This window comes from Ochlerotatus camptorhynchus, unplaced genomic scaffold (genome assembly GCF_037179485.1).
Source record: "Ochlerotatus camptorhynchus isolate MF236.1 unplaced genomic scaffold, CSIRO-AGI_Acam_v1.1 ptg000084l, whole genome shotgun sequence".
Lineage (NCBI taxonomy): Eukaryota > Metazoa > Arthropoda > Insecta > Diptera > Culicidae > Ochlerotatus > Ochlerotatus camptorhynchus.
In genome coordinates this window covers 1,719,940-1,738,233 of record NW_027040574.1, presented here as the reverse complement: position 1 = coordinate 1,738,233, position 18,294 = coordinate 1,719,940, and the positions used below count along the sequence as shown (strand labels likewise).

The 18,294-nt window shown below is 41.9% G+C and overlaps 1 protein-coding gene and 1 long non-coding RNA gene across 2 annotated transcripts in view; one reads left to right on the top strand and one right to left on the bottom strand.

Moving 5' to 3' along the window:
- Positions 1 to 7,535: 7,535 nt before the first annotated feature.
- Positions 7,536 to 18,294, top strand: part of CycG (cyclin G) — a 43,547-nt gene continuing 32,788 nt past the window's right edge. Inside the window, exon 1 of the mRNA XM_065218223.1 lies at positions 7,536 to 7,884. The gene's annotated coding sequence lies outside the window, so the exon portion shown is untranslated. The remainder of the gene's footprint in view (positions 7,885 to 18,294) is intronic.
- On the bottom strand, positions 15,409 to 18,163 carry LOC135698328 (uncharacterized). The gene is made up of 2 exons (XR_010517473.1): positions 15,789 to 18,163; positions 15,409 to 15,663 (listed from the first exon to the last, which is right to left on the bottom strand). It is a non-coding gene; the product is annotated as an uncharacterized LOC135698328 (long non-coding RNA).

Sequence of the window (18,294 nt, the reverse complement as noted above, 5' to 3'; positions counted from 1 at the left end):
AACCAAGTTTGCGCTGGAATTCGGCCATTTTGACTCTCGCCCAATTTTTGAATCAAATTTTCATCACAGCATGAATAAACCTGTTAAAAACTTCAATGTGATTTTTTTTTTGTATTATTCATTTATTTGATAAGGCTCAATCGAATTAACTTTACAGCGCCGAGGATTCTTGTTTACCATCAAATACATCTTAAAACTATAGTAAAAAGGTACAAAACAATAAACACATTATCTACCGCTATCCAATAAGCCTCCTCTACCAGAACGGGAGCCGCTTCCAGTGGTTTACTTGTGTGGCAGATTCGCCAACGAGGGTCAGAGCGCTTCCATTGTAGCAATGGACGCAAAACGTGGTCAGCACTCACACATTCATCACAAAACGGTTGCTTTGCAAAGTCGACGACGCATCGACTGAAAGAACTGCTGATGGAAAACAATGAGGAGGACCACACAATGGTTGGTGCCGAGTAAACAGACGATCGCGTGACACACATTGAGAGTGGTCTGCTTCTGTCGACAGCCGAGTGAACACTGACAATATGTTATGTTCTTGCTAACTTTTCTGCCAAAATGCAACATGTTAACTATAGCAAGACTGTTTAGAGTTCACATGATACTTATCTCAGATTTACCTTTCAGAAAACTCTGCTCGTAATAGTCTTGCAATTGTCTTTGGAATTCTCTAGAATCTCTCTTAAAAAAATCGAATTCCTTTGAATCCATCCTAAGAATTTAATGCGTTTGAAATTCTTCCCAAAATTTTCTATGAACTCTGTTGAAAACTCTCAGTAGAAATCCTTAGGATTTTCCACAGAAATCCCTTGGAATTCTCTTCTGAATTTTCATTTGCCCCTGACTGTTACGTTGAGGGGTAGGGGCATCTTCTAGTTTGAATGTCAATGGTGTGTATGTGGTCAAGTGGATCAAAGTTCGATTCTTCTGGAACCTTTTAGTCCTTCGGAATACGCGGGTCCCCCAGCGTTCATCTCCTTACTGGTTTCCCTGGTTGTGATCACTTCTTCTGCGGCTTGATCCCGCGCATCGCTGACATGAACGGATTGTGCGACCTACACTGAACCAAAACATCCGCAATACTTCGAATGATTATTGCGTTGCTCGAGCCCTTTAACAATATGCATTCGAATTTCGGATGATTTTCTTAAGGTTGAATTCGTCGTCAGATGATGAACATCCATATGATTGTCATCCAAATACAGGATGATTTTCGTTTGAAAATTTGCTATAAAACATACGGCACTCAGAGGACAAACATTTAAGAATAGTGAGACATGCAAGAGCTCTTAGATTTATAATTCGTTTATCTAAATTTCCATACTGAATAGCCATAATCAGCCATTCCAATTATGGGTACAACAATTCTTCGATGGTAGAGGAAACTTCCTCCACCACGAATTAGCCAAACATTGGTTTTCACGCTTTACCTATGTTCGTAACAGCTCTGATAGCGATGGCTATGCTTCCACCTCGTTTGTCAGCTCAGGCCCTATCCCTTCTCGTAACAAATTTCATCCTGTAGTCGAGTGGAAAATCATCTGATTTCAAAACAACCGTCATCCGGTTGCAGCTATCATTCGAAAAAGCGATTTTGATGTTTCGTTTTGAATGGTCTGAGGTTTCATTCGATCAGAGAATGGTGTTTGTGTACAGTGTAGTTCACCGCATCGGTAGCAGAATATCGCTCTGGGTTCCTTGTAGTCTCGCCAATTGTGACCAGCTTTTCTGCAATTCCAGCATATGTTTAGTGATGCCTGTGTCGTCTGCTGTCGATTCTCTGGTGCTGTCCTCGACATTGATGGTTGATTTCTCGGGCTTAGTCTTCGATCTCTGTGGTTAGGCCTCTATCGCGTCCACTGCTTCAGGCTGCTCGCTTTCGTATTCCGATTTAAACTTGATGTAAGTTTCGCTGATTCCGTAACTCCGTGTATTTGGAATCAAGCTGTTGTTGAAAACAGGAGCCCGCCGCGTCGATTCTGTGGTTCAAACTGATCAAGTCATCCAAGTATCGAACTCGAACGATCGAGATTTTTGAACGGCAGTGTGGGCGCATGTTGTCCCAAACACCCTCGAACTTCCCCCGCCTCGATAGTGGTTTTGAAAGCATCTTGTTCAGTCGGTCTATCTCAGACACGGAAGCGTTGAAAGATTCGCCCCTGTGTTGCTTCCGTTCATGAATCTTTTGTCGAATCCCTCGATCCTGATTTAGATTCCCAAACCGAAATCGAAGTCATCCCAATCGTCCGAACTCATCAACGTATGTGAAGAACCAATCCGAGACTCCGCTCTGAAACTCGTTCACGTCCCGCTATCTTCTTCAGTTTACACAGAATATTTTCCACCGATACAGTTCTGTTGTCTCCGGAAAATGAGAGCTTCCAGTGCTCAATCCTTCAAAACTGTCAAGTGGAAATCGAACATCGACGCTACTCGGTTGAACCATAGAAGTAACTCTAAGACTAGTAGGTCCCGAAGAAACGCTTAATAGTACTATCTTCGGTCCCAAGCTAATCGATGCACCCCTTGAAACATTGAAAAATCCACGAACCCCTCATTTAATCTGTCAAACTTTCATAGAGAATCAAAACAAACATAGGGAATGGGGTACGTTAATCGTTTGCTTGGGACCAATAGGCTAGTCAAGTAGTGAGGCAATTTCAAATCGACAGTTTCGTATTGATTGTTGGTTGAACACTCGCTGCAAGCCGAAAATAGCGCTCCCTAAGCTATAATTAGTTCGAAGAAGTGGAAGTCTTAGCATAAGACTGTTGCGTTGTGATCCCGATTGAACATTAATGTTCACTTGTTGCAGAATTGCTTCGCAGTCGATTCTTCCTTGCAAAAGAGTATCGGCGACGGTTAAGGCTCTGAAAACATCTCTTCGGATACGTAAGGGCTCGACATTGATCAATTGGCAGCGATTCTCGTAGCTTGGAAGACGAAGTGGGTATCTCTAAGGCAGCTTACGGAGAGCGAAGCGAAAAAAACGTCGTTGCACAGATTCAGTTCGCTCGGCCCCATTATTGTAGTTCGGGCTACAGACTGCAGAGCAGTATTCCAACGTAGATCGTACGAGAGAGCAATCGAGCGATTTCAACCAGTAAATGTCTGTGAAGTTCTTAGTAATCTTGAAGACAAAGCCAATAGTTCTGGACGCTTTGTCGACGACATACGATATATGGTGTGAGTATGTCAGCTTTGAGCCTAGAAAAACGCATAAGTCTTTTACGCAGGCAGGAGCTAAATGGGCTGTTGTACCCGTAACTAGTCCTATGTCGTGGAACAGTAATTAAGGCCGAGTTTCTAAGTTGACGATGGGGCACATGGGACATGGGACACTTGCTGAAGTAGGTACGAGCAATCGAAGTTGTTCTTTAGTTCAAATATGAACATCTGCTCTGTCTGGAGGCGTCTTGCTGATAGATGAACAGGATGGTCCCACGGAAGATGACGGAGAGTGAATCGCACGAATTGTTTTTGTACACGTTCAATGCGAATCACTTGAGCCGCATGATGAGGTGCCCAAATCGGAGAAGCGTATTCGAGAATACTACGCATCAACGTGCAGAACAGTGCTTTCAACGCATAAACATCAGTAAATTGCGAAGCGACGGATGAATCCAAGAACAGAGAATGCTTTAGCTCTTATGGTAGCAATAATTATAACACCCAAATCGCGAAGGGGCTGAACACATTCCAGACGGGGTTGTATCGATGGATTAAACGTGAATAATACGCGACCAGCTACGACTGGACGTGGTTACCTTGCACTTGTTGATGTTTACGCTCATACCATTCTCGTTGCATCATTGTGAAAGCATGTCGATGTCCATTTGTAGAGCCGCATAATCCAGTGCAGACTCGATTACCTTGAACAGCTTTAAATCATCCGTGTATAAAAGCTTCCCGGACGATATACGAAGGCACAGATCGTTCATGAAGAGGACGAAAATAAGAGGGCCTAACACGCTACCCTGAAGAACTCCAGATGGTATTTCGAATGCTTTGGAACGTGCAGAGTTGGCCTGGACGAATGCAGTCCGTTATCCATCCCGTAAAACCCATGTGTTTCAGCTTCAGCAATCAAGATGACTTTGGGTACTAAGGATTCGAGGATCTTTCCTAGACAACAGAGTATCGGAAATGCCACGGTAGTTTTCGACACGTTGAAGGCTGCCGGATTTGTAAATGGGAATCATTGAAGCAGTTTTCCACAGGCCTGGGTACGTTTTTTTCTATCATTGATCGATTGTACAGCTGTGACAATGGATCAACTAAAGAAGCAGCACACTCTTTCAGTGGATATGGTGACAGACCATCGACCCAAGCTTTCTGTACTTCCTCTCGAGAAAAATTGAGGACAGGCAGCAGTACCTCATGGGAAGGTACATTTTGGAAACAATCTGAGTAAATTTGAGGCGACGTTGAACTGAACGCGCTTTGAAAGAGGTTTGAAAAGTCGAGCAGGTTGCGCAACCCAGCTGACCACCAAGGCTTCCTGTTGATCCTACTATGAGCACGGTGGCCTTGAGGAACATTAGCATGCAAGATTTCATATAATTTATCGTAACACAGGAGTACGTTGGCATCCAGACAGTCACCTTGAAGATAGTGTTCCCAATCTATCGATTTAGAGCCGAAAGTCGAAATCCTCGAGTTCGGATTGAGAATCAACTTGGTTATGTGAAGATAGCAATGAGTATCAACTTGTAGAACGAATGGTACGTGATGAGCATCGACGTTCAAGAGTGGAAGCGCTGGTTGAACAATTTCAACGTCGTCCGGTGAATCTGCAAACACCAAATCGAGCAGCCAGTCATTGACGTTTATGATGGAGGCACCAGGCCACAAGCGTAGATGGACTCTGCAAGTACGAGTTCATGTTCACTGGCAGCATTCGATGGCAGGTACCCGTTCACGTCTTCGTCAAAGATCCAGTGCAGATGAGGAAGATTGTAATCGCCGAGTAGCAAGACGATGCTCTGAACGACCGAAGCATGAGCAGTGTATAGATGCCGAAGATGTACATATATCGATCGATGTGAAAGCTTCAAACATACGGAAACTTGTTCAATTTGATCACAGTTTACTACAGAGACCGCTGTACACGGCAGACTAGTTTTTACTGCAATTAACACACCACCACCTCTCGTAAGATTACTGGTGAACTCACTACGATCGCATCGCTTATATCGGAGCGCCACCCCATCGTAGTCAAAACTGGATAATGCTAGCTTGAGTTCGATCGTTTTGGTGCGCAAGCCTCTGACGGTCTGGTAGTAGACGGACAGGATACGCTGTGGCTCCGATGCTCCATCGTTGTTGCTGAAACAGTTGCTGGTCGAAATCGTAGAAGCTTGTCCGTAAGAATATAGTGTTCGTCTTGTAGGTTCGTCAGAAAGAGAAGCGCTATCGATAATGCTGCAACTGGAATTGAACTGAGTATCAGGAGGTGGCAATTGTACAGACGGAAGATACTTGCCCGGAAGAGCAGGCTGGAAGACCCCTTCTGTAGCCACAGACACAGGACCAGGAAGGCTGCGACGGCAGGAACTAGGATGATGTGGTCGTTGTAGAAATAAAGCGGTAGTAGGATCGGTCTCGTCTGTTCTGGACGGAGAAGAGGCTTCCATAATGCTTTTTGACATGCGTCCCGGCGAAGAAGGTGGTGTTTGATGATAAGTTTGATGACTGCAAACGTTTCATGGAGGGTTGCTGAAATTCGAGGTTTTGTGAGAGAGCGAATCCATGAATGAATTCATATCATAATTGTACTTGCCTGACAAGACAGACTGGGCAGCTCTGTCTCCGAGTTTGAAAACAGGACCAGCGACTAGCGCTGGAGCTGATGGCATGTGAAGGGTTATCTTGGAATTCTGGTTGGAATTCCTTAAAACTTTTTAGGTTCCTCCCCAACACTTCATTTCTTTTTTAAATTTCACTTAAAATTCTCGTCATTTTCTTTATTAATTTTGTAGAAAATTCTTGAAGTTGTGAGAACCCTGAATAATTTTCAGGGTCCGTAATAAATGTTTTTTTTTTTAATCTAAGATCCTTTATATTTTCCAAAATCCCACATTTTGGGTATTTTTCTCAGCCCCAGATTGTTGAAAAAATATCCGATCCTGATTTTTTCCCTTAATATAGGATCAGGATGTCTCATGTCTCGAAAAAATGTCGTAGTCTAAGACTTAACCGATGTCATGAATCCCGTGACGTCGCCCTAACCTCAATCTACCTGTTCAACAACTCACAAAACGTAAACAAATATAACAATATTGGTTCCATTGAATACAAATCTGTGAAACTAGAAGACCGTGAGCCTTTTGAAATTAATTTGAATGTAAATTTCACCCTAAATAACGTTTTAAAAGTTGTTGAACGGGTAAAGAGTGAGGTTACGCGACACCACTGCATGAATCTTAGAAATTTCAAATCTCTATGGGGAAAACTGGGAATTTCAAAATGAAAATTCTCTTGCCACCCTGCCTACATTATCACTGATAATTGACATGATTTTCCATGAAGATGATCTTTAGCTCGAGTAAGCGACGAAAGTCGACTGTTTGAACAATATCGCCGTGTATGGTCGATATTTTGCAGCACTGGCAAGGAGGAACGTCCACCGCGACCGACGCTGGATTTCTCTAGCGAAAGTGACTTATAGTGGACTCAAGAACAAGTGCTTTTTATCTCACTCAGAAAAGGGCATCGTAGAGCTTCTTGCATATCTCGGAAAACCCGGAACCAACATGAGAAACGGAAACAAGAGAAAGGTCAAACCAATAGCTATACAGGAGTCGTTGGAAAAGGAGCGGTATCAAACGGTTTGTCGAGGTATTAGAAGAGGAAACAGTGGAATCTGTAAATTTTACACCGTCATATTAGCAGAAAACAGCGGTCAACGAGTCAGTGAAGGGCTCATTCACCCCGAAGAAGAGCTTTCGTAAGAGTTCAGAATGACCATCTTCTTGTAAAGCACTAGAATTGAGTAAATTTGGTAACGATACAACGGATAATCGGCTCCGTAAAGCTAATGTGGTTGAGCCTTTCGAATAAACGAACTAGATCGATACATTCCTACGAGTAAAATCGTACTGGAATCATCCTGTAGTAGGCGCAGACTTCCTTTTCTTCCCATAGGATTATCCTTTTAAAACCATTTAAAATAATGTTCGCACCAAAAAGACGCATCGTTTCTAACAAGTTCTCCGTTTCTTCTTCTTATTTCAGATATTTTCCTACTAGCTGTTATTTGCAACAACAACAACAAAAAAAAATCGTTGCCATCTCCAATAAACAAACTAGAAAAAATACACAAAAGCGAAAGAAGTGCATCATCCTACCACCGACACACCACGCCATCGTGTGACCTGCGTTTTAACGGTCAAACCGTCGAATCGGTTGAAGAAAATCGGAAAATCTCGCCCCCTAGTAGAGAGTCTCCACACGACGCCGACGACGATTATATTTGTGACAAACAAACACAATCCGTTGTTTGTACATGTACCAGCCGAGCAAGCAATACTACTACTAAAAATATAGAGTACAGTAACACAACAACCACAGTATGTGGTAGTAACAGAAGAGGATACAAGGCATGAAACAGCACACGAAGGAGAGCTGCGCGTCGTACATCAGCTGAGTGTAAAGTAACACCAATACCAACGCAAGTCTGGTCGGAACATACGCATACGCTCGCACATTCCATGACAAACTGGTGCGGTACTAGATCGATCGACCCCCGAGAGCAGTGAAATCTCCGCACGGCCCATCATTGTAGAATCTAATATCGAATCGAATAGTTCTTTGTTACTGATATTGGGGTGGTGAAGCAAAAGTGAGAGCCACAATCACGGAAGCATCCGGGTAAGTGATCGTTACAAATTAGTGTCCGGTAATCTAACTGGGGTCCGTAAAGTGACCCCAGACGCCTCGGTAGGCGAGAAATTCGGAATGAAATTTTCTTCCTCCGTCGAAGTGTGTACACCAGTAGCAAAGCAGAGGCAGCCATTACGGCGGCCATTTTGAATTTCTGCCTCGCAACCAGCAGCCGTGCTTGCGAACAGCAGCGACGATGACGGATTCGTGTAAATTGAAGCGAAATTTTTCCAATTTCGGGCTCAATTGAATCCCGAGAGCGCTGCCTGCAAAAAACTTTGGTACCTTTCACGAAAGGGATTTTGACAGGGGTCCCGTTGGGTTGTGATTTTAGAGGGGGACATGGGGTGGGTTAGTGAATTTCCCAATCATCACAGCATATAGGTAAAGTGTTGTGCAAAGTGTTCTCATTATCGGATCAGTGTGTGACACCGTGACCCCCCGTCGTCGTGATCCAGTGAACCTGTGTGTGCGCGATACGACCTGTCCTAGCATTGGTCGTGTTCTAGAATGTTCCAGAGGTGGAAAGTGTTCGAACGTTATTTTGCATGAGCGGACGCGTTTGGACAAGTTTTCGACAATAATTACTCACAGTGGCAGGAGCTCTCTCTATCTCTATCTGCCTCTGTGGGTATGTGAGGTGGTGGGTGGGCAGCTGTGGTGCGACGGGCAGTAAAGGAAAATCATCTGTTTAGAGACGTTCGTACGAGAAATTACTATGGCGTACCGACGCACACAGCCGCACAAATAACGTTCGGTTTATTGTTTGTTTGTTTGTGGGAGTGTGGTTTATGTTGGTTTGTTCCGTCGCTTCTGTGCTTCGCACAGTTATGTATGAAGTCATCTTCTCACTGGGCGATGGAAGCGAATGGCAAATTTTGTGATTTCGCAATTTCAGTGTGAATTTTCCTCACGATTGCACGATTAATTGAAGGTGACAATTTGACACCGTTCTAGTACCGCACGTTTATCTCGAACGCTGCAATCCTGTGAAAATGTGTTACACTCAGAAACAGAGCAACCCTGAATTCAATGTTCGCTTCGTTTCTCTTTTCCTCAAGCGCTCGCTGCTCCTAATAACGGGTCACCGAGTGAGGCTCATCCATCCCTCTTCCTCTCCTGGTAGCGAAACGCGTCCCGTTTCGAGTGGATTTCGTCATCCGATGCATACCTACTTATGTGTGTATGTAGATATGAAAACTAACATAAACCGAGCTCTCCGATATAGAAAGCGCAAAGAAAAAAAAGTGTATCAAAAATCACTACGATGAGCGATGAGCGAAACGAACCACAACAAACTAGCCAACGGGAGCCGAAATTTACATACAATATATCCGCCCGAGATCCGGCCAAAGTAATGAGACCAAAGTAGATCGCCGTAAGCGTTTGCGCACGAACGCTTCCCTGGGCTATGGAGATTATTCTAGCCTGGTGCGAGGTACTCGTTCGGTTGCGTTGGTTAATCTTATCAAAATTATACATGACTGACTTACAGCAGCAACGGCAGAGGTGGTACTGCAAAGAGCGAGGAAGTAATCCGTTGCTTACAAATGACTTTGAATTTGTAAGTCCGCACAACAAAACGTTTGAATCCTGCTTGACTTACATAATGTAGACAACCTCTAGTCGTGCGTCACACGCTTTACACATCTCTATCGCTGTGTGATGATGATGATGATGATGATGATGATTATGGCGGACGATGAAGATGATGATGGTTGAACTTGATTCGATCCTATGGAATGTTTCGGAACTTTTGTTGGTGTTGGTATCGTAGCTTGTCGCGTTAGATCGTGGTTTTTGAACGTTATTTTTTTTTCAATCCGCTGTTTTGCGTTACATAATGTTTGAACGAACCCTTATCGTTACTTTGACTCAAAGTCGATGTTTCAGTAAGAGCCCCGCAAATTAGAAAATGTTGCGATCGATTTTGCATCAGAGACACAGTTTCAAACAAGTGCTTGTTATCACTCATCAATCCCAAAATGCAAAATGCACAAAATAATGTGTTTCATTAAAAATTACTAAAATATGTTCTGCAATTAATGCAATACTTGCAGTCCACCTGCTCTGAGAACAATAATTTTTGTTTGCTTTGCTCATTTGGTACCCCGCTTGGCAAGTTCGGTTGGTACTTCTTTGCGGGGCTCTGCCGACCTTGGTTAAAGAAGGCAAGGATTGTATGGGCTTAACCCAGAAAAAGAACCGTAGGGCAATTAAAAATCAGTTGCTTCTTCCCGCCTAGACACTTTGAGTGAGACTCATGATGTCTGCGCGAGCTTGATAGCCGATTCCTTACTTCCACATCCCATATATATTTCGTTTAAAGTTTGCGCTTTCTTTTTTCGGTGTGTGGAGAAGAGAAAAAAAACTGCTCGGGCTATTGGCACATATGCGCCAACGACGCCTATGTTGATATGGAGCGGCAAATCGAAGTAGGCGCAGCTGCAAACGACGTTTGTATGGCTCGATTTCGGAGGGGTGCAATCAGCTGGAAATCGGCACCCCCTTACTTTTTTATTCGGAAATCGATTGGGACTTTTGTCCGCGGTAATTGAAAATTTAACGAAATAGGGTGGTGAAAGCTGCGCTATTTCAATCTGGCAACCCTTTTGTAACTGAATTTGACGACGTCTTTTAATTATGTTTAAATAAACAGCAAACTGATCTTCCATTGGAAGCACGATCAGAATGTCTTCCCTAATAAACAATTAATCATAAACGAACGATAATCCAAATGACAGAAGTATTCCACAAATGGATGATACCCCGAATACGTTAAGCAAAATAACCATAACCATTTTATTAGGGTTACCACACTTCGAAAAAGTAGTGTAAATTTCTAAGACATTTCATGCATTGTTGCAAATATTGTATACAATCGTCCATCTTCGTAAGCAACATTTCCTGCAAGTTGCTGATTTGCGTGAAAGGAAATACAAGTCTAAGTCTTCATCAGCAGTTCTTTCAGTCGATGCGTCGTCAACTTTGGAAAGCAACCGTTTCGTGATGAATGTGTGAGTGCTGACCACGATTTGCGTCCTCCATTGCTGCAATGGAAGCGCTCTGACCTCCGTTGGCGAATCTGCCATACAATGAAACCACTGGAAGCGGCTCCCGTTCTGGTGGAGAAGGCTTATTGGATAGCGGAAGATAAAATTTTTATTGTGTTGTTTCTTTTGACTATAGTTTTATGATGTATTGTATAGTGAAAAGGAATCCTAGGCTCTGTAAAGTTAATTCGGTTGAGCCTTATCAAATAAATTAATAAACAAAAAAAAGAAGGTAGAATCTCTTGCGTAAGCGGCAGGACAAATCCGGAGAACTTCGAGATTTGGGCGTAATTGCTTTCCTTTGCAAACAAACACGTCTATCGTCGATTTCTCGCGGACAAACTATACTAAATGATAGAGAAATGATTCCTCTATCTGATTGCATTGTTAGTTTTCTAGGCTTAGTTTTTTTCGCTAGAAATCGGCGATTGAAGTGTTTGTTAACAAAAGCAATTACGCCCAAATCTCAAATCACTCAGGAAATGCCATCATCCTTTTTTAAGCCCAGATGATTTCAGTATCCAATGACAGGTTGGTTCTCGTACCTATATCAAGGTACAGATTCGGGTACATGAACAAACCTAATATCAGATAGCTCTTGACTTGAGTGTCTCCGATCGCAGAGTAAAATCAAGTTCAAGTTTCTAACGCGTATTTAAATTAACTGAGAGGGATGACATATAGTGGTTTCCCATGTAGGATTCCATGTTGGAAATCGCCAAGGTTTTCTAATTATAGGGGAAATGGATGTAATGCCCCTAATTTGGGTCCATACATAAATTCAGCAATCGACTAAATTTTCAATAGCGACCAAAAATATTCATTAGTACCGTCCCAAGCGCCATCTAGATAAAATTGATAAACAGCAAATTTTTAGCGATGAGCTTAATCTTAGATCCATAGGCCAACATTAGAGCCATTTCCCCATAGGCAATCAATTTAAATCTTCCGATCTTTTGTTGAAGTTTTCTCAGCTTCTCGGAGGATTCCTTGATCATCTCTGGGATTCCTAGAGCCTCTCTGAGAGGTAATGATTTTGATATGAAGCACCCTGGACTTGACTATGATTTACCTGAACGTTTGTAGGGTTCTCCTAGACTGCCTTGATATTTACCCGGACTTCTATGAAGTTATATAAACTTTTTTCAACATTAGAGACTACACTTGTACTTCTCTGGAGAATCCCTAGATTACTTCTAAGCTCCGATAGCCTTTTAAAGTTCGATATACTTCTCTGAAGATCTCATGGACTTCTGCTTTAAGTAGAAAACCTCATTGTGAGGTTTTCTAAATTTCTTCAAGTTCTCCAAATCTTCCCTGAGGTGCTCTTTCTCTGAACTTCACTGAATCACGCAGAACTTCTCTGATACTCCATGAAATCCTTTGCAGAAACCAAAACTTTTCTATGGAGATTTTCTCTGATATTCCCTAATCTTCTATATGGTTTCTTAAGCTTATCTGAGGTCGAACGTTTCCTGAAGCTTTTTGAACTTATATCAACCACCTTGCACTTGCATTCGATTTAAATGAACTTCTAGAACGATATGCTAGATTTCTTTGAAGTTTTCTAGGGTTTCTATGTAGTTCGCAGAACTCCCATTAATGCGTGTGAGAATTAATCACTTCATTCGAGCAGTTAAAATGACGTTTACTACCACTTGAACTTTGAAATAAAACATTATTTTGATTTTTTTTCTTCTAGAACCACGAGAAAAATAGCCACCATTTGTGCGTTTCATAAAATAATAGGAATTAGTTGGTCCAGTTTTGTGAAATCGCTGGTAGAAAGTCACGCTTAAACTGCTTGACAAAGTGTTTAATTCCCTGCAGCACTTATTTGAAGGTTCCTGGTTTTCTTTGGGATTTCCTTGACTGCTCGGAAGCACCGTGACTTTCGTTGAAAGTCGCTTATTTTCCTCTAAAGTCTTTTGGAGCGCTCAGGTTTCCCTGACTCATTCTGATTTGATTCTGAAGTTTTCTGAATTTCTCCAATGTTTCCTGGACTGCACCCAAGCTCCGTATGCTCCTATAAAGGCCAATCGATTATTCTTCAATTCTACTAAGCCTCTCTAAGATTTTCTTCAGCTTCATCCAGAAGTTCTTCTAAACATTAATGCGGTCATTGAAGGTATTCTAAGCTTCTCAAAATTCCCTGAGTCTCTAAAGTTCCCTAGCCTGCTCAGAAGCTGCATAGGGTCCTATTTTGTAAGTCGAATCGATCGTCACTTCTAGTCACTGGTCTAGTTTGGTATTACAGAACTAATACCAAATTAGATCAGTGACCAGAAGTGACGGCCTCCCTTAGCTCAGTCGGTAAAGGCGCAGCTACAAAGCAAGACCATGCTGGAGGTGACTGGGTTCAATTCCCGGTCCGGTCTAGGAATTTTTCGGGTTGGAAAATTTATCGACTTCCCTGGGCATAGAAGTATGATTGGACTTGCCACACAATTATACCAATGCAAAAATGGTACAGGCATCGAAAGCTCTCAATTAATAACTGTGGCAGTGCATCTAGAACACTAAGTTGAGAGCACGCAATAAGCTAATATGTGATACGCAATAAGCTTGAAATGCGAAGAAGAAGAAGAACAGAAGTGACGCTCGACTCGACTTACATAACAGGTCCCATAAACAAACATCTTTGAAATTCTCTTAACTTTTCTGAAGTTGTTTGACCAGCAGGAGGGAGCAGTTGATGCACGGACGATCAGACCGACTCAAAATTGAGACGCGTCGACTCAGTTTGTCAAAAGTGGATACTAGAGAGTTGAATTTTTCTGATCAAATATTAGGAAAAACCAAGAAAATTTTACTCAGTCTTGGAGTATTAGTTAAACCTCTGTCGATTTTCCTCATATTCGAAAAAAATCCCAGAAAATTCAACTAACTTTTGCGTAAATCCACTTTTGACCAAATTGAGTCGACTCGACTCGCGTGGGTTCGGAGATCTTCGGAGTCAATCAGAAAGCTTCTGAAAGAAAGAACCGTTGAAGCTCTGAGCAGTTCGGCTAACTTCAGTGAGTTTCAGAGCGGGGGAGCTTAAGGTAGGGCTTTGTTCAGGACGCCTAAGACAAGCAAGAAAAGAAAGTGGAGTTCCTAATTTTGCAAAAATCAAGGCTCTCCCACGCAAATCAATATCACCAGTGGATAGGGGCCTTCCACTACCCAATGGTTGTGTTAGTTTTCATGGGCGTGCCTTGAATTACCACACTAATCTAATTTCAAATGTTGTTTTTATGTGTCCCACACATGATATCTATGTGTCGGACACATACTTAATATGGGTACACATTAAAGCCATGTGTAACCACACATACTATTCATTTGACTCATACATTTCATGTGTGCTTCTGGGTGGATTCTGTTTATGTGTGGTCACATGAAAATCATGTGGAATTTCACATGGAAATTCGTCAGTTAAATGTGTGGAATTTTATTAGTGTAGTAATCATCGAAAGAAGTCATTGTTTACAAAAGCCCTAATTCCAGCTCGATTAAGAATTCTCTAAATAGGAGGGACTTACAATTTGAATCCAAATGCATAAATAAGGGTATCGTCCGATTTTTGTCAATGCCTGACACTGAATTCTGATGTCTGTGAAAGGGAAAGCACTATTTTCCCACGACAGAAATGCCCCCTTTTCTTGTGCTAAATGATGAATGCACGTGCACAAAATGCACGACATCTTTAAAAAAGCAATTTTGCTGCATCAATTGCAAAATTTCGCTGAAAATAGGTGCAGAATTTCCTAGCGGTCCAGACTTGCTGAAACTCTTAAAACTCACAGGAGGTTTTAAAACTCTCTTGTCGCGCGAGTTTAGCCAGTCCTCACCTCGAGTGAGTGGCGGCAGGGATAAACAAACACTCCTCGAGAGAGAGAGGGAGAGTGAATTTCAGCGAGAGGGTGATTTGACGTGTAAGGTACGCTTTTCGAGACTCCGGATGACTTTTTTGTTCGACGCAAGAAGCTCAGAGTTCACCCAAAGTGAGAGTAAGAGCGTGTGATAGAAAACATGAACATGAATGGCAGCAAACCTCACTCTCATTTTATCCCCCTTCGCTCACAAGCTCTGAAGCTCATTGGAATGATTTGGCAGTAGACATTCTAGTCCTCGGAAAAATGCTACGCTCGGCTCATTTCAAACTCGCGAGTGAGGTTCTATCAAGCCGGACGGTCTGAACAAAGCCCTACCATGAGATTAGGAAACATCAGAAAAGGCCATCGATCTTCTGAAAAGTTTCTGAGTCTTCAGAGGTTATTGAAACTTAAAAATTGCTCCGCAAAAGTCAAGGATCGTCGAACGAAATCAGCAAAGTTTTGAAAAGTGAGATGAACCAGCCTCCAGATGAAAATCTCGATAACAAAGACAAAAATAGACGAACTCTTCAGAAAATGTTCAGCAAGTCATCGAAGGTTTTTCTTCCCATTCATTTATTTGGAAGGCTCAATCGCGTTAGCTTTACGGAGCCCCGATATATCATTGTTTGATGTTAACAAGAATAATTTAATACTACATCTAGTAGGGGTGGACCGATTACTCGTGGTTGACTCGAGGGTAACATTTTTGAAGGAAGGGTCTGGAGGAGGAGCATGGAATGTTCATCCTCAAAATGATAATCAAAGCTAGCTAAAAATGGTCTCTTCAAGAATATTTAATGTTTCTCTGGGCTTTGAAGTTCTTCTTTGAGGCTCCCTAAGTCATTCGGAGGGTTCTCTGTACTTTTCTGAAGCATTGTCTGGAGTTTTCCGCTAACTGAGAAGATCAGAATCAGAAATGAAGACGAATTTCTGAAACTCGAAGAAATAAGCTTAGTGGAGTTAAGTGAACTGCATTAACAGAACTGTTCAACAGAAATTACAGTATTTCGGCATTGTTTTGCTAATTTGAGAAACAGGAAGCTTCAGGAGAGTGTCACAACCGTTCTTGGAACAACATGTACTGACAAATTGAACTTCTCTGAATTCAATAGATTTGCTTGAACTTTTATAAAACTCTTCTGGACTTCTTCGAAGGTTACCCGGACTTATATGAAGTTCCCTACACTCGTAAATCTTTCGGAAAAACCCATGTACTTCTTGGAAGTTCCATGAGCTTATTTTTCTTAGGTCTTCGTGGTCCCGCAGATTGCTCCGAAGCTCCGTGAGCTTCTTTGAAGTTCGTTGAACTTCCTAATAAAAATATGTTATGGTCATCTTGCTTAACGACATGTTCGGGGTATCATCCAAACCATTTGTGGAATAGTTTAGTGGTTATCGTTTATGGTATTTTTTACTAGAGTTTATCTGAAGTTCATTGAACTTCTCTAAAATTCTCTCGGGTTTCTCGGGAGTTCTCTGGGCTTTTTATAAGTTCTTCTAGACTTCCTGGAGGTTTCTCAAGCCAATTTATGAGCATTTATTGATGCTTTTCTGAAGTAAATTCAAGTTTTTTTAGAGGTTTGGTCTTAGAATGCTTCTAAAAAGATGAAGCAGAGAAGTTCAAACTATTCTGAGCAGGGTTGCTTCCACTCACTTGCTATAAAAAGATGATTTTCTGAATTTTGAAGTCATTACATGTTATAATGATATTTTGTCCTTGTAAGATACAGGAAGAGGTTGAAAGGCAAGTGTTTGACACATACTACCTGTCAATTTCGATTCCAGAGTGTTACAATCGGCGATTTTATGATTCGTGAGCGTTCACTCAGAGTGAGCGCTCGCGAGTCGTAAAATCGCTGATTGTGACTATCTGAAAGCGAATTTGATAGGCTTATGTAGTTAAATACTTGCCTTTCAGCCTCTTCTTGTGCCTGACAATGACAAAATATCATTATAACATCTAATGATTTCAAAATTCAGGAAATATTTTTTATAGCAAGTGAGTGGAAGCAAGCCTGTTTCTGAGAAGTTTCGACAAATTTCAAATGAATTTCAAATAGAAGGAGTTTAAGGAGTGAACAGGGTTCTTTAGATCGTGTAAGGTCGGAGGTGTTTTTGTATTCTTTAGATCGTTTCAAGAGTTGCAGATACGCTCTGGGAGGTTGTAGTGTCTGCTACAATTTGCTGTAGGTGAATACTAAAAAAGCATAAGTTCACTACTATTCACAAGCGACCTATTTTAAGGGGCATTAAAGTTATGTCATATTCGTAATCTGCATTAAACAGGATGCAGAAACTACGATTTAAATGTAATCTACAGCGAGTTTGTCTTCCATACTGCGCTCGCTAGTGGGTTGAGAAGTTAAGAGCTGCCCAGAAAAAATAAGCACTCTCAGATAAGACATGAAATTCTACGTTTTAGCCAAGATTGCAGCACCCAATTGACGCAACCGTCTCAACTTGAGAGTGGTACTTAAATTAGAAATTAGATTAGCGGTCCTGTGTGATTTTGGAAAAGGTTAAGAAGCGTAAATTACGTTTAAGGTCACCATTCAGTATGGAAGGTGTCTGATTGCAAAGGCACCATAAATTCAATATGGAAGATCAAACAATAATGGGTCATAGCGGCGATTCCAGCGCAAAACAATTGGTGCAAACAAACCGCCCAACAGCTGCAATATTACGCTTTTGTGTGTTTATACCGCCGTGCACTTTCCTTATCAATATTGTGGCTTGTCTCGCTCGCGTTCTGGTTTTCAACGACCGACGACGGTGGAGGGCAAGTCGAGGCTAAGTCAAACAAAGAAAAGCCAAAATCGTGCCACCACCACCACCACCATCGCAATGTAAACATATTTGCGAGTGCCTCCTCTGATACGACAGGATAGGGCAGACAAGCAGGCTATGGAGTGAGTGTCATGCGCGTGACTTTCGAATGTGTCGGTCAGTGGAGCTTGCTAATTTATTCCATCGGCTACTTGAATTGAACTACTATGCACACATAAAACAAAGTGACCGATTAGGCAACGCTTCCGCCTTCTATTTTTGGTCCACATATTCGCGAGAACGCACACACGTGACCTCTCCCCCCTCCCAAGCGAACAAAAGTGGAACAAGATTTGAATTTGCAGCAACGGACAACGGTTCACTGGACGACGAACTGCGCACTTTGCCTACTACATCTATTCGTTAAAATTATCAGTTTCATTCACTCTCGCTTATCTTGATTTTCGTTTTTTGGTCCAGACCCTCTCGGACCTTCTGCTTTCGTTTATCATCTTTAATTTCATTCCACACATTTATGTTTATTTATTTTTTTCTGTGATCGATATGTGTATTTAACCATGTACCTAATTTTCCAGATCGTACAGAAAGAAGTAAGTTTTCGGTGGTGATTCTTCATTACCTGGTGGAAAGCGGAGAAATCAAATCGTTGACGTTTCGTATAGAAACAAGACAAATAAGACAATCAAAAAAAAAGGTTG